At 40.5% G+C, this 13906-nt stretch overlaps 1 protein-coding gene across 1 annotated transcript in view; it reads left to right on the top strand.

Annotated features, from left to right (window-relative positions):
• Positions 1-2461: 2461 nt before the first annotated feature.
• Positions 2462-13906, top strand: part of DNAJC13 (DnaJ heat shock protein family (Hsp40) member C13) — a 139665-nt gene continuing 128220 nt past the window's right edge. Inside the window, exon 1 of the mRNA XM_049870873.1 lies at positions 2462-2672. The gene's annotated coding sequence lies outside the window, so the exon portion shown is untranslated. The remainder of the gene's footprint in view (positions 2673-13906) is intronic.

The following is a 13906-nucleotide window of genomic DNA, read 5'->3' as shown; positions in this document are numbered from 1 at the left end:
AGCTTGTTAAACTCTTCATAAAGAGTGTGGAGGAACTAATTTAACAGCATAAGGAAAATAGAGATGATTCATGCTACCTCCTCTGACTGCTATGGTTAGGTCTAGTGTTTTAAGAAGGATATTAACAGACTTTTCCAAACCTAATTAAGAGCCATCTAACACCATAGGGCAGTTCTACTCTGTCCTACAGGGTCACTGAGTTGGGTCAAATCGACAGCACACAACAACAGAGGACTGAAAAGGTTTGAAATCACATCCTGTGAGCAACAGTTGAAAGCACAAGGAATATGACTTCCGAAGAAGAGAAGCTGTGGCTGCACTAGTGACAGGGATAAGCAGGGGAGGGGAGGAGGTGGGGTGATTAGCTGTATTGGCAAATACTCAAGGGAATGTCACACTGAAAAAGAAACGGGGGAAAAAACTACTCATGAAAGAAAGGAAGCAGTTTCTAAAAATGCAATAAAAAAAATGTTTTGAGAGGAAGGGAATTTTCCACCAGGGGGAGGGGTGCAGTTTATGATGTTTTATCTGTCCCAAAGGGAGATACAGTGGAGATTTAATAGTTCACTGGTCTTGATGTTAAAAACCCTGGGACTGAATCTTGGCTACCATTTACAGATCAGTCACTTTGGGCAAGTCCCTTGGGCTCTATGGGGATGTAGAAACAATAGAGCCCACAGCTACATTCGCTAGGATTATCAGAAGGCTTTGTAACCTACAAAAGCCACATAAATACGTTTCTGTTTCCATGGGATGAGCAAAAAAAGGCCTCCGAGCTGACTGAGTTCTCGTTTCTTGTTTCCTCTTCTTTCCTACTGTTTCGGGTCCTGTCTTCCCATAAAGAGCTATGCCTGGTACCTCCCCTTACATGCACCTTATCTTACTGCTGCAGTACAGGAATGTCTACTATAAAGATAACGGAAGTCTCTTCCTGCCCCCTGGTAGGACACAAGGCCGATAAAGTCAAGAAGTAGAATCAGTGAGAACAGTGTCTACTTCTTTCACCCAGAAACCACCATTTCTAAAACGAGTCAACCACTGAAGGAACTCCCAAGAAGCCACAATCTCAGGATTGCTTAGCAGAGTGAGTACTAAACTCTGGCATCAGAGACCTTTAGCCCTCATAAAATAATGTGTTCTGCAAGTCACCCTATACCGTCTATCTTTTAAAGTTTGCGGGAGAATCACTTATTTTTGAACTATGGTCCTTACAGATCAGGTCCAAGAATACAGACTGACCCTCCTTAATTAAACCTTTGCCCACAGGTAACACAATTCTCAGGTGAGTCTCTGTTCTAATCTCAATATCCTGTTTTGTCAATATTCTGTCTTTCCTCCTCCTATATAGGTTCAAAGAAGTGGTACAGACGGCACAGGTTCTGGAGTCATATCGCTTCAGTTCAAACATTAAGTCCACTATCACAGCCAAACCAAAAAACTCATTTCTGTGGATTTTGACTCATAGCAACCCTATAGGACAGAGCAGAACTGCCCCATAGAGCTTCTAAGACTATAATCTTTACAGAAGCAAACTGCTACATCTTTCTCACGCAGACTGACAGGTGTGCTGGTAGGTTCAAACCACTGACCTTTTGGTTGGTAAGCAGCTTAGCGCTTACCCTTGCGCCACCTGGGCTCCCATTACCATGGCACTGGGCCTCAATTTATCTGCAAAAAAAAGGATGGTAATTCTTAACTCAGTGAGTTCCGGATTAAGTAAGTAAACACCTTGCCGTGGGATCAGCAGACAGGTGGGAGCTATCAGTATTATCTTGCAAACACTCCCACCACCAAAGAGCTGTCCGCGTCTCCAAAACTCTGGTCCCTGTGACCCTCTCCAGCCTCCCAAAATTTAAACCCAGTTCAGCTGTCGTTCTGGACGTCTCCACAGTTAAGTGAACCTGCTGCCTTGCAATTCTGCCAATCCAGATCGTGGGCAGGGGCTTCAGACTACATCGCGGATGCTTCCAAGGCACATAGCCTCAGGGATAAGCTAGGACGATTCCTTTATAACGTGTTTCTGGGTTTCAGTAACCCAAAACCCAGGCGAATGGCAAACTGTCCCCAGGATTCGGAGACACGTGCCGAGAGGCGGGGCCCCCTCTGAGAGCGCGGGGGGCGTGGCCCCCTCACGCACGCCCAGGGGCGGGCCCTTCTCAGCACGCGCGAACGGGCGGGCTTTCCTCACGCGTTGCGTAGACTCTGGCCCTCAGAGCCGCCTTGTCAGTGTGCGCACGCGTAACTGCCTGAGGGTGGGGCAGTGGGCGGGCGAAATGCAGAATTTTAGGAAAGGAAGCAAATGGGACCGGTCGGGGGTGGGACCAGGGAAAGGCGTAAGGGGCGGGGCAGAAAGCGGAAGAATTGAAATCAGCTGACTGGGCCTCGTGACAGCCTGGGCGGTGGCGGCGCAGGCGCATTGGTTGCTCTCAGCCTGGACGAAAATGGCGGCCTCCAGAGTGAGCCTCTGAGAGGCCAAGGGAGGAGGCGGAGGGGGCGGGGAGGCAGCGCCGCCGCGGCACCAGGAACCCGCGGCAGCGGAGCTACAGGGCCCCGGTGGGGGAAAGGGGGAAGTGGGTGAGGGGGAGGAGGCCGGAGGGCGCCTCATCCCACTCAGGACGCAGAGCCGGCGGCGGGAGGAGCTCGTGCTGGAGCCTCTCCAGCCTCCCGCGAAGGTAAAGCCGACTCTGGGCACTGGACTTTGGGGCTCTGCCTCCCCCTTCCCCACGCCGCGGGGACTTGCAGGGCTCAGGGCTGGGAAAAGAGGGGTGGTGTTTTGGCCGCTACTGACTGCAGGTGCTAAGGGAGGCAGATTACCCTCCCCCCAGGGTGCTGGTCGGGTTTCTTCCCTCGGACCCCACCCCCACCTCCCCGGCTCCTAGTGACATCCGCCCAGCGCGCTGCCTTGTTCAGCCTCATCCCTGTTTTTGCCTTGTTTTCCACCTACCACGGCCCACCGCTCCCCTTAGCACATCCCCATCCCGCACACTCTTCACTCCTCTCTGGGCTCCGCCCTCGGGATTCCCTTTTAGCCTCCTAGTCCGAGCACCCTTCTTGCTGAATGTCTGCAACTCTTGTTTCCTTAGATCTTGTTTCCTTAGATCTGCAGCCCTCTTTCCCTCCAGGATTTGCATGGACTTTGCATTTCTTTGCTTGGCTTGGTTTCGTTTTGTTGGGAAATGGGGAGCACTTTCGTCGTCTCTTCTTTCCTTCCTTCCTTCTCTTTTCCCAAATCGAGCCACCCTCCCAGGCTTTTGCTTCCTGATAGGCAGCAGTTCACTGTCGCTTTTGCTCGGCTGCTACGATTTTACTTTTGAAGGGTGCCTGTGAAGTGGGCGAAGTAGGATTTAGACAAGTTCAGTGAAGTGGCTGTTAAAAGCATATTTGAGACTGTTACTACAAGTAAGAAGAGCTCCTTCCCTTAAATTGTTTCCTTATTGCAGGGTGTTCAGTCTTGTCTTGAGATTGTATCCTTTATCAGTTGCTTGGGGGGAGGGGAGTAAAAATCTCCCCCTAATGTGACGGTGGTGGTCTCCTAAAGTAATGATTTCTTGCTTCCCATCTGTCTTTTCCCTTTATCTCACCCTCATTCCCCCACGCCTCCACCCCGCCAAAGGAGGGTTTCTGTCTGATGATGTTATCTCCGGTGTTTGAGGTTCTTTTTACTGTGGGGTTATTTTGAACTTCTTGCAGTGTAGTATCTTTGAAGAAAAGTAGAATTTCAAAGTATTTCTTCAGAACCTGCCTCAGTGACTGTCTTTCTTATTGTATTTTCTCTCTCACTTTATGGACTTGGTAAATTTCTAGGTTTGGGAAAGTATTGTTAGCAGGGTTTGGGGAAATTGCTTCCAATGGTCACGTTTTGTGTAGTATGTTACCAGTGCTGTATGAGCCTATAGGAATATGAAACAGGACTTGCCTTAAAAAAACACAAAAAAGGAAATTTAGAGAGTCAGTGTTCTAAAAAGACATGATTTCACAATTGTTTGGTTTCTGGAAAGTGTTTTATTGTTTGACTTAATTTAGCATGTAGCATAAAATCCAGTTAACTTTTTAAATGCAGTATGATATGAAACGATATTTAAGCAGGTATGTCTTAAACTTGGTTTATGCTGTTAATATCACAGTGTACTCAGAGAACTGAGTCCATGTGTTGAAAACGGTATACTCCTAATTTGGAAACAGGAAGTAGAATATATTAAGTTAGGAAAAGAGGAATTGAAGGGTTATTAAGAGAGTAATGTAGAGAACCTTAAAGTTAGAGTCCAGTTCGTGGAAAATACCACCATTTATGTTACACAGGGAGTCAGTGGCTATTCCTCTTTTTCTGCAATTGAAACCCACTGCCCTCGAGTTGATTCCGACTCATAGCGACCCTATAGGACAGGGTAGAACTGCCCCATAGAGTTTCCAAGGAGCGCCTCGTGGATTTGAATTGAAGACGTTTTGGTTAGCAGCCATAGCTCTTAACCACTTCGCCACCAGGGTTTCCATTCTCAGTAAAGTGAGTAGTAAATACTCTCAGCTATATGAAAGGCGACAGTGAAAACCAATTAAGGAATTGCGGAAAGCTTGAAAGAGTTATTTGTAAGAATTTAATTTTATCCACAAATAGAAGCTTGTTTGCTAGGTGGATAGTAATGATACTGGCTTTATTATTAAACTGTAAGAAGGTTGATACTGGAGTCTCGTTCTTATAGATAGTAAATTAGGGCTGAAACAAAAAGGATTTAGCTCAACTAATATGGCTCCATTCTGCATCCCGTTCTGTTTACACAGGTGAATTTGAGGCTTCAGTTACACATATGTTTCCTGTTCTTCTCTAGTTGAGGTACTTAAGATTAGTTAAAAAAAAAAAAAAAAGAAGTAAGGCTACGTAGATAAACTATAGCACATGTTGACTAATGTTTGACATGGTTAAAGGGGAGTCATTTTAAGAGATCCTTTAAGTCAGTGTTTCTCAACTTTATCAGACCCAAAAAGGCTCCCTTTTTATACCAAATATTTTACAATATCTCCTTTACTATCCTGAAATAGTTTATAGGTGATATAACCACTTTCTAGCTTCAGTTCCAGGACATAGAGAACTGAAAGGAGCTTCGCTCACACTGTTTAACAACAAAAACGTACCAGACTAACTTTAAATCCATGACTTTTGTTGAACCTGTTAAGGAGCTGAGATTGCAGAATAAACCACAGACAAAATTTAAGGAGAGACAGTGCCTGCAGAGAGGGGAGACCAGAACACATCTTCATTTGCATTAGATATAACCAGACACTGGTAAGAAGAGTTCAGCCAGAATAACAGCTTGGTGAAGCTAAGCGCCTGTTGGTGGGACCCCATGAAACCCTCGGAACCCACAGAAATCTGGGGAGCCTGCAGGCTCTTTATTTACAAACACTGAAAAGAGCGAGCCCTGGAGGTGTGTATTGTGGTGCAGACCTAGGGGAGGGGAGCAGCAGCAGAGCTTTCAGGAGGGGCAAGAAGCTTCTCTGATTCTTCACTTCTGCCTTTTCCATGGAATAAAAGCCCTAATCTGTGGGGTGAAGGGCATCACTGCTGGCCTTTTTGGTAAACATTCATTGCGCTGGGGGAAGAGAAGGGAAAGGGAAAGAGTCCTACTTCTGGGGGAGAGGTATTGAACCCAAAACTGCAGCCATGGGAAGTCAGGAGAACAGAGAAGGCTGTATTCTTAAGACCCGTGAACACAACGTATGACTGAAATTGAGTCTTAGTCCAAATAGAAATTGCACCCCCCCTTGCAACCATGCTAAGAAGCTTGGAATAACAGTGGAATGCTACTGGGAGAGGGACGGGGGGAGGGGACAAGATTATGCAGAGACCTTCTCTGAGTCACAGCACAAAGAATCAGATACTGGTCTAGTAAACCATCCCTTACCAAAGACACAAGTTATTTCTGCAGATATTTGAAGCCTGTCGTGCACTGAGGATGACCGTAGCAACAACAGATCAAAAACCCAGCTGTCCTACACATCATGTTCAACTTTCAACAAAAAATAATAAGGCAAGACTTAAAAGGCAAAAAAAAAAAAAAATTACTCCATAGAGAAAGCAGTCTTCAGAATCAGATTCAGATTGACATAGATGCTGGTGTCTGAAAGGAAATTTAAAATCATTATGATTAATACAGTAAAGGTCTGACAGAAAAGGTGGATGATATGCACGGTCAGGTGGGCAATTTCAAGAGAGAGAGAGGAACTGTAAGAATCAAATAGAAATGCTAGTAATAAAAAATACAGCAAGAGAGATGTAGAATGCCTTTGGGGTTATCAGTAGATTCCACGCAACCAAAGAATCAGTGAACTTGTAAATATGTTAATAGGAATTACCCAAATTGAAACGAGTTAAAAAAAAAAGAATATCCAAGAGCTGGAGGGCAATATTCAACATGTTAATATATGCATAGTTGGAATCCTAGAAGAAGAAATATTTGAAGACATACTGGCAGAGAACTTTCTAAAGTTAATGTCAGGCTTGAAACCACAGATCCAAAAAAGCTTAAAGAATACCAAGCAGAATCCACTCCCCAAAACAAAACATACATAGGCGTATCATGATCAAATCGATGAAAACAAAATACAAAGAGAAAATCTTGAAGGCAACCAAAGAAAAAAACCTTATATTCAGAGGAATCATGGAAGCAAGAAGACGATGGAGTGACATCTTCAAAGTATTGAAAGAAAACGCTGTCAACCCAGAAGTTTATAACCATTGAGAATCTCTTTCAAAAATAAAGACAAAAGCTGAGTGAATTCATTCCCAGCAGAATTCACTCCATAAGAAATGTTAAGTTCTTGGAGCAGGCAGATTTGATAGACTGAAACTTGGATCTACACAAATGGAGCGTGCCAGAAATGAAATAAATGAGGGTAAAATAAAATTGTTTTCTTATTTTTAATCATGCAGAAAAACCATAAAAGCAAAAGTAGGAGTAAAAGCAAATGTAAAAACGTTATGTGGTAATATCACGTGAGAAAGAAGAGAGCAAGACAGTTGGACAGGAGGTGGGAGGGTGGTATCGGGAATATACTGCTGTAAGGGCCTGAAACCCAAAGAAATCAGTTGCAGTCAAGTGGATTTTGACTTATGGCCACTCCTTATGGTTTTTAATGGCTGATTTTTCAGAAGTAGATCACCAGGCCTTTTTTCCAAAGTGCCTCTGGGTAAACTTGAACCTCCAACCTTTTGGTTAACAGTGAAATGTATTACCTGTTTGCCCTACTCAGGGACTCCTGTTAAGATCCTTATGTTATATGATGATATTTGAAGGTAGGCTAGTTAATTAAAGGTGTATGTATATTGTAAACCCTAAGAAAATGACTAGAAAATGAATAAATAAGACATACAAAAAGCCAGTAGAGGGGATAAAATAGAATTATTAAAAAAGCTCTGTTAACACAAGAGAAGGCAGAAAAGGAGAAAATAACAGATGGAACAAATAGAAAACAATTCATTTTTCAGTAAGCTTTTGATACGACACCAGCAGCATGATCTATAAAAGGAAAAAAAGATAAATTTGACTTACCAAAATAAATGATACAACCACCTTGCAGCCTGATTTTAAAAAATCTGCACACTCCTCTAACATAAAGTAAAAATAAAAATAACCTATAAAAAATAGTTCCGCTGTAGTGTCACACGTGCATACCTAAGAGTCACCATATAAAATTGCACAGTTGACAGCCACAGGGCTTATGGGAAAAATGGGTTAGGACCACAAAACTTCACCAATGACACATTTAAAAAAAGGAACCTAGTGAAAGTAGTAGCAGTTTTGCACACGTTAGATAAGAAATACCTAAATACTACAATAAATATATCACTTTGCCTTGAAAAAAGATAGCTTGTGGAAGTGAGCCTTGGAAGACGTTGTAGCTTGTGAGTTATCGTGAGGTAATGGAAGGAGGAAGGTTAATCTGCAATCAGATGAAAAGTTTTAGCACCAGATGTGGAATGTGTGTGACTCATTGTCCTCTGAAGATACGTGCATGTGTGTGTTCAGTGTGTGCCTGCACGGCTCGGTCAGCTGGGTGCAGCTTTTTGTGTTCACCTAGTGTTCCTTGCAGGCAAAGTCGTGCAGAAGCAAATGGGAAGTTCTCATTATGCTCATCTTGTTCCCTAATATATCAACCCTGTTGGAATACATTCTTGCTGTCGAAATAAGCATTGTAACAGAACTGGCTGTACACATTTCAGTATGTAAATACTTAAGTATGATTATACCAAAAGACACAATAAAGTTGTCAGAGGCTTGCGCCTTTGTATAGATGCAGTGCGATTTTGACAGAAATGTTGGCTGGTACAGGTTGTCATATTGATGACTCAGATACCACAAGTAGCGTTGCCGTCAGCATTGTTTTCTGAAAGAAATATGAAAATGAAGCAAAGTCTCTCAATTTACAGTTGCATTCCTGGAAAATTCAGTGTATGTGAAAGCTTGTAAAAAGTACTTTGATTTATATTTAAAAATGCAAATCCACTGTTGAGTGAATTCTGACTCATAGTGACCCTAAAAGACAGAACTGCCCCCACAGGGTTTCCAAGGCTGTAATCTTTGTGTAAGCAGACGGCCACGTCTTTCTCCTGTGGAGCTGCTGGTGAGTTTGAACTGCCGGTGGGTTTGAGCTGCTGATCTTTTGGTTAGCAGCCAAACGCTTTAACCACTGTACCACCAGGGATCCTTTTACATTTAAAATAGAATTGTAATCTGGGATTAGTTAATTATAAGTAGGTTTCTGTCTATGTGAATGACTAGAGAGATATTTAAAAGTCCTGCATTGAAGACGGTTTCTCAATCTGTGGAACTGTCTTGTACACTGGAGGATATCTAGCGTCTGTGACCCCATCCACCATACTTGTGTGTTGTTGAGTGGATTTACCCTCGTAGCAACCCTGTGTGACAGAGTAGAACTGATCCATAGGGTTTTCCGGGTTGTGATCTTTATTTGACAGGAGTCCTGGTGGTTCAGTGGTTAAAACGCTCGGCTGCTAGCCTAAAAGTCAGCGGCTTGAACCCATTAGCGGCTCTGCTGATGTGGTATTCTGCTTCCCTAGAGATTTACAGCCTTGGAAACCTTATGGAGCAGTTCTGTACTGTCCTATAGGGTTGCTATGAGCAGGAATCGACTTGATGGCAGTGGATTTTTTCAGTTTAATCTTTATGGGAGCAGATCGCCAGGTCTTTCTCCCATGGAGCTGCTGGGTAGGTTCAAACCACCAGCCTTTTGGTTAGTAGCCAAGTGCTTAACCGTTGCCCTACCTATGCTCTTCAAATTCTGTACTAGTTATGCTAAAATTTAAATTCTTATATGTGGATTTCTGATTGTATTCCTTAGTCGTCTTGTGCTATGAGGTCTGTCTCTCTCAAAGTTCTAGTCAAGACAGTGTATTTTGGGTATTCATCAAATTTTAGAGCAGATAAACCCCCCCGGGGGAAAAAAATAGTAGAAAGACTAGGTTTAATTTTACATGCAGAATTTGCTTTTTTTAGGTGAACTGATAGATTTGGAAGTGTTTTGTAAACTGTAAAGTGCAATGAGGAGAAAAAAAGAAAAAAGAGTAGGAATAATAGGGATATTTTAGAGAGGACCAAGCACTAAACTGGAAACCTCTATGTTGTTATTTTGTATTGGGCGAAAGGAAAATTGTAGCGTCTGAAACTCCTTGACTTTTAATACTATAAAGAGAACAGTGTTTGGATGTCAGGATGCTTACTATAAAACTTTCTTCAACTTGTATTATACGCCTAGGAAATTTAGTCCTCCATTATGTGTTTGATGATAAGAAAAACAGCAAGTTAAAACATCACTGCTAAAAATCTCTTGGCCGTTAGGACCGATTTAGCATAAATAGAGCAGAATTACTAAGTTTCTCTGTGCTGAAGGAAGAGCATGTTAAAGTAGTATGCTTTCTTCTTGGATAAACCAAGTTATGCTTCAAAGGTAAAATGAAATATTAGGAGTAGAAAATTTCAAGAATGTATAAACTGAAAACATGTAAGTGATTAATAGCAAGGATTTCACAGAATTGCTTAAGTGAACAGATTTCTTAGTTTTTTTCAAGTGGATATTTCAAGATGTTTATTAAGTTTTGGCAAGAAAAGAGTCACAATAATGCATCTTTTTTGGAAAAAAGTTTTTTTTTTTTTAAACATAAAGATCTCTTTCATCAGAAATAAGAATAATTACCTCAGATGAAATCAGAACACACAGGATATGTAAAGGGAAGGAACGGGTATCTTTTTCAGGATTTGATGTATACTGATGAATAGAAAAGCCCACCAAAATTAACTGCTATGGGGTGTATGCTCTGACCCCTTCTTTGCATTGAGGTAATATTAAAACGTTTTTTTCAGATTAAGGGCTTGGTTTGAATTTCTCTTGCCTTTTTTTTCTTTTCCATGAGCACTTATCCAGTTTCTAATTGGAAAGGAATTGATTAAAAAGAGGGGAATGGATCCTAGAATCTTGGTAGTGGCTGTTTTTCAAAGTTAATTTTGCATGGCGGACAATGCAAAGGCTTCAACGTTGTAACCTCTGGAGAGCTATTTGGAGGTAATGATTGTCAGGTTAAATTTGGTATCACCTCTGGCTTTCATGTTTTCCAACACAATTGACTTGTGGAGGTATCAGGTTCTTCAAGTCCAGGTAGCTCCGGTAGGGTGTCCTGAAACCTTGCCTTGTGATCTGCTTTGATTTCTGTGTGGTAGGTATTGTACACATTATAGATACTGATTCGTTGTTTGTTTAGAAGAAAATGCTTTTACCTTGCCCTTGAGTTACCTGTTAAAACACCAAGCTGAAAATTTAAAAAAGAGGGTTAAAGTTCATATGGTAATTTTCCCCCATACACAGCACATTCTAAGACTTAACAGCCTAGTTGTAGCTTTTTCATCTGGGTAAAAATTAATGTTCTGTTAGCCATTTCTGTTTGTCATCCTTTGTTGGAAACCACACTCATCTAGATTGACTCAGTTTTTTAATCCAGTTACAAATAAAATTAGGTCTTTAAAAAGTCAGTATTAAGAGATTTTCTCTGGTTAATACTGTCTTTGCCTAGCAGCGATTCTCCTCTGTGCTGTGTTTTCAATATTTTTTTTATAGCCATCTTGTGTTCACAAATTAGTCCCTGTCTCAAGAATTTCTATTGTATTTTCAAATATGGTTTCCCAATATAGCAGGCAAACAGTGTTTTTATTGTAGGATAGTTTGGTTAGAAAATAAGGGCAAGCTCACAGTTCTCCTCCAACGTATTATAAACACTGTCACCTGCAGCGAAGTTGAAAGACCACCCAATAACTACCTCTAAGATTTTCACATTAGCATTTTACTGTGCTTGCTTTATCACAAACCGATCCATCTTTCTGGCCACCTGATATTTTGATGTATTTCAAGAGAAACTCATATTTTTAATTCATTACTTGAGAGCAAGGTTAATGATGAAAGTAGATTTTACTATATTCTACTTTAAGGACACAAAGTGGGAGAATTAGCCTCTTATCTGCTCTCTTGAAGTTTGTGATATTTGTGTAAAAATTATTTCGAGTTTGTCCTGTAAAATGTATGCTTTAAACAAATAGCTTTGATTTAAGCCAGTTTCTTCTTTGATTAGTGTGATATTTTTGTGAGTATACTCATCCCTTGCTAAATGAGTGCTCAGTTTTGAGTTTTTACTTTCACAAGGCATGCACGTATACTGAATTTCGCTGTATGTGCAGCTTCTCTTATAGCCTGGCTGTAAACTGCTTGGGTACCTAGGGTGTCCAGTCTCTTCATCCTGCTGTTTTCTTCATAATGGCAGTTTGATGTAGGCTGCAGTTTATTGGACCTGGCAAATCCTGTGGGGTATTTATTTTGTTGTTGTCAAAATCGTGTGTCTTCTAAAAAATCATTCTCATTTTGTCCACAAATGACCTTTAAATGGATTTTCAGTATTACTGCCAGCCATAAATTAGAGAATGTGAGAACGTGAGGTGTTGTTCGAAAGCGTGAAGTAATGGAATTCATTGAAAAATGTGAACCTAGCCAAAATGCCCGTGCTGCCCTGAATTTGACGTTTTAACTCTTAGTACAGTTCTTTCTCAAAAGAAGATGAAAGGTTGCAAAAATTTTGGTGGTAGTGTAATTTTAGGATAAAAAAAAAAAAAAAAATTTAGGATATGAAGTGAAAATTGAAGCGGACTTGCAAAAACTGGAGATGCTTTTAAACGATGTAGTTACAAAGGGCATATAAACTTGAAGGAGATGAAATTCAAGTAATGATTAGTTTAAACAGATAAATTCTTGCTAATTTGTATAGCCTCAACAACTGGCAGAGTAGCAAATGCTGATGAATAGCTGCTACCAAGGACTCATTCAACAGCTTCTGCATTTCATTACTTGGACAGTTGTTATCATAGCATGTGCCTATGGATGACTGTTACTGATATTACCTGCTTGATCTTGAGCTTCTCTATACTAGAAAATCTGCAGATTTTTTATCACTTATAATGAGAATTAATGATTGCTTATGAGGTTTTTTTTTGGCCCATGAGCAACGAAACAATTTTAGAGGTTGTTAAATATGTACAGAGAAGACATTGACTGTAGACTAAATTATTCTTATGGAGTGAAGTTCTCATTTTTCTCTTGAAAGATTCTGAAACCATAGTTAATTTCTAGGCATCAAACATTTTAAAATATTAAGTTAGATATGTACAAAGAAACATTTATAATAATTGAAATCCCAAATATGTAACCCATACCCAGTGCCATCAAGTCCATTGCAACTCACAGTGATCCTACAGGACATACTGGAATTGCCCCATAGGGTTTCCAAGGCTGTCATGTTTATGGGAGCAGACCGCCACAGCTTTATCCCACGTAGTGGCTGGTGGGTTTGAACTGCCAACCTTTCAATTAGCAGGCAAGGGCTTTAACCACTGTTCCAACTCTGACTTTGAATGATACATAGTTGGTACAGAATATTCTTACCATATTTTTTTCTGATCTTTGTACATTGCCGTTACCCTCCTTAGTGAGCTACTGGTATGTCTGGAAGTTTTGAAGTACCTTTGTGGTCTGAAAGAGTTAGTGCAATTTCCAGACCATTTGCCATTCATTAGATGAAGTGACTTTTTCAAAAAGTAGTTGAGGTTTTGCTGAGAATGTAAAGTAGGTGTACTTAAATTTGAAAAGGTTATACACTTCTGGGAAATAGGCCCCAGCCTTAAAAAATAGAGCTCATTAATCTGAGCTTATTTTAAAAGCTCAGTGTTAAAATTAGTGTTTTTTCTGTTTTTCAACTTTCCTTAAAGATTAGCCTGAGATTATATATTGATGACAAGTTTCTGCCATATATTTGTTTTGAGCATTATCTATAGACAAAATATTTTAAAAGTTTTTTTTTCATAGATGCTGGAGTATTTAAGCCATGGAGTCTTCCCTTTTTTTTTTTTATTTCTTTTGTCCTGTATTGTGTATGGTAATTTGTCTCACTCTCTGTAAGTTGTTTTGGGAAGTTCTACTCATCTTTCCCAGTGAAGATAATAGAGCTAGTTCTAAATTAATCCAGCAATGTGCTGTCAAGTGATGAACTGTTGACCTTTTGGTTAGCAGCCGAACTCTTAACCACTGTACCACCAAGGCTCCATGAACTAGTTCCTAGTCATGTTTCTCGATGAAGGTAATAGAGTGAGTTCTAAATTAATACAGGAATGTGCTGTCAAATGACAGATTTGTAATTACACAATCAGAATGAATTTAATTTGATTTCCTGAATTTAAAGAATGTTATTATAAACTATAGTATATATTATATAAAAAGTTATATATTATATGTAATAGTTATATATTATATATAATGTGTATATTATATAATTACTGTTATATACTATATATGTTTATTGCAT

The sequence above is a fragment of the Elephas maximus genome, chromosome 27 (genome assembly GCF_024166365.1).
Source record: "Elephas maximus indicus isolate mEleMax1 chromosome 27, mEleMax1 primary haplotype, whole genome shotgun sequence".
In the NCBI taxonomy this organism is placed as follows: Eukaryota; Metazoa; Chordata; class Mammalia; order Proboscidea; family Elephantidae; genus Elephas; species Elephas maximus.
This window is presented reverse-complemented; position numbering and strand designations above follow the sequence as displayed.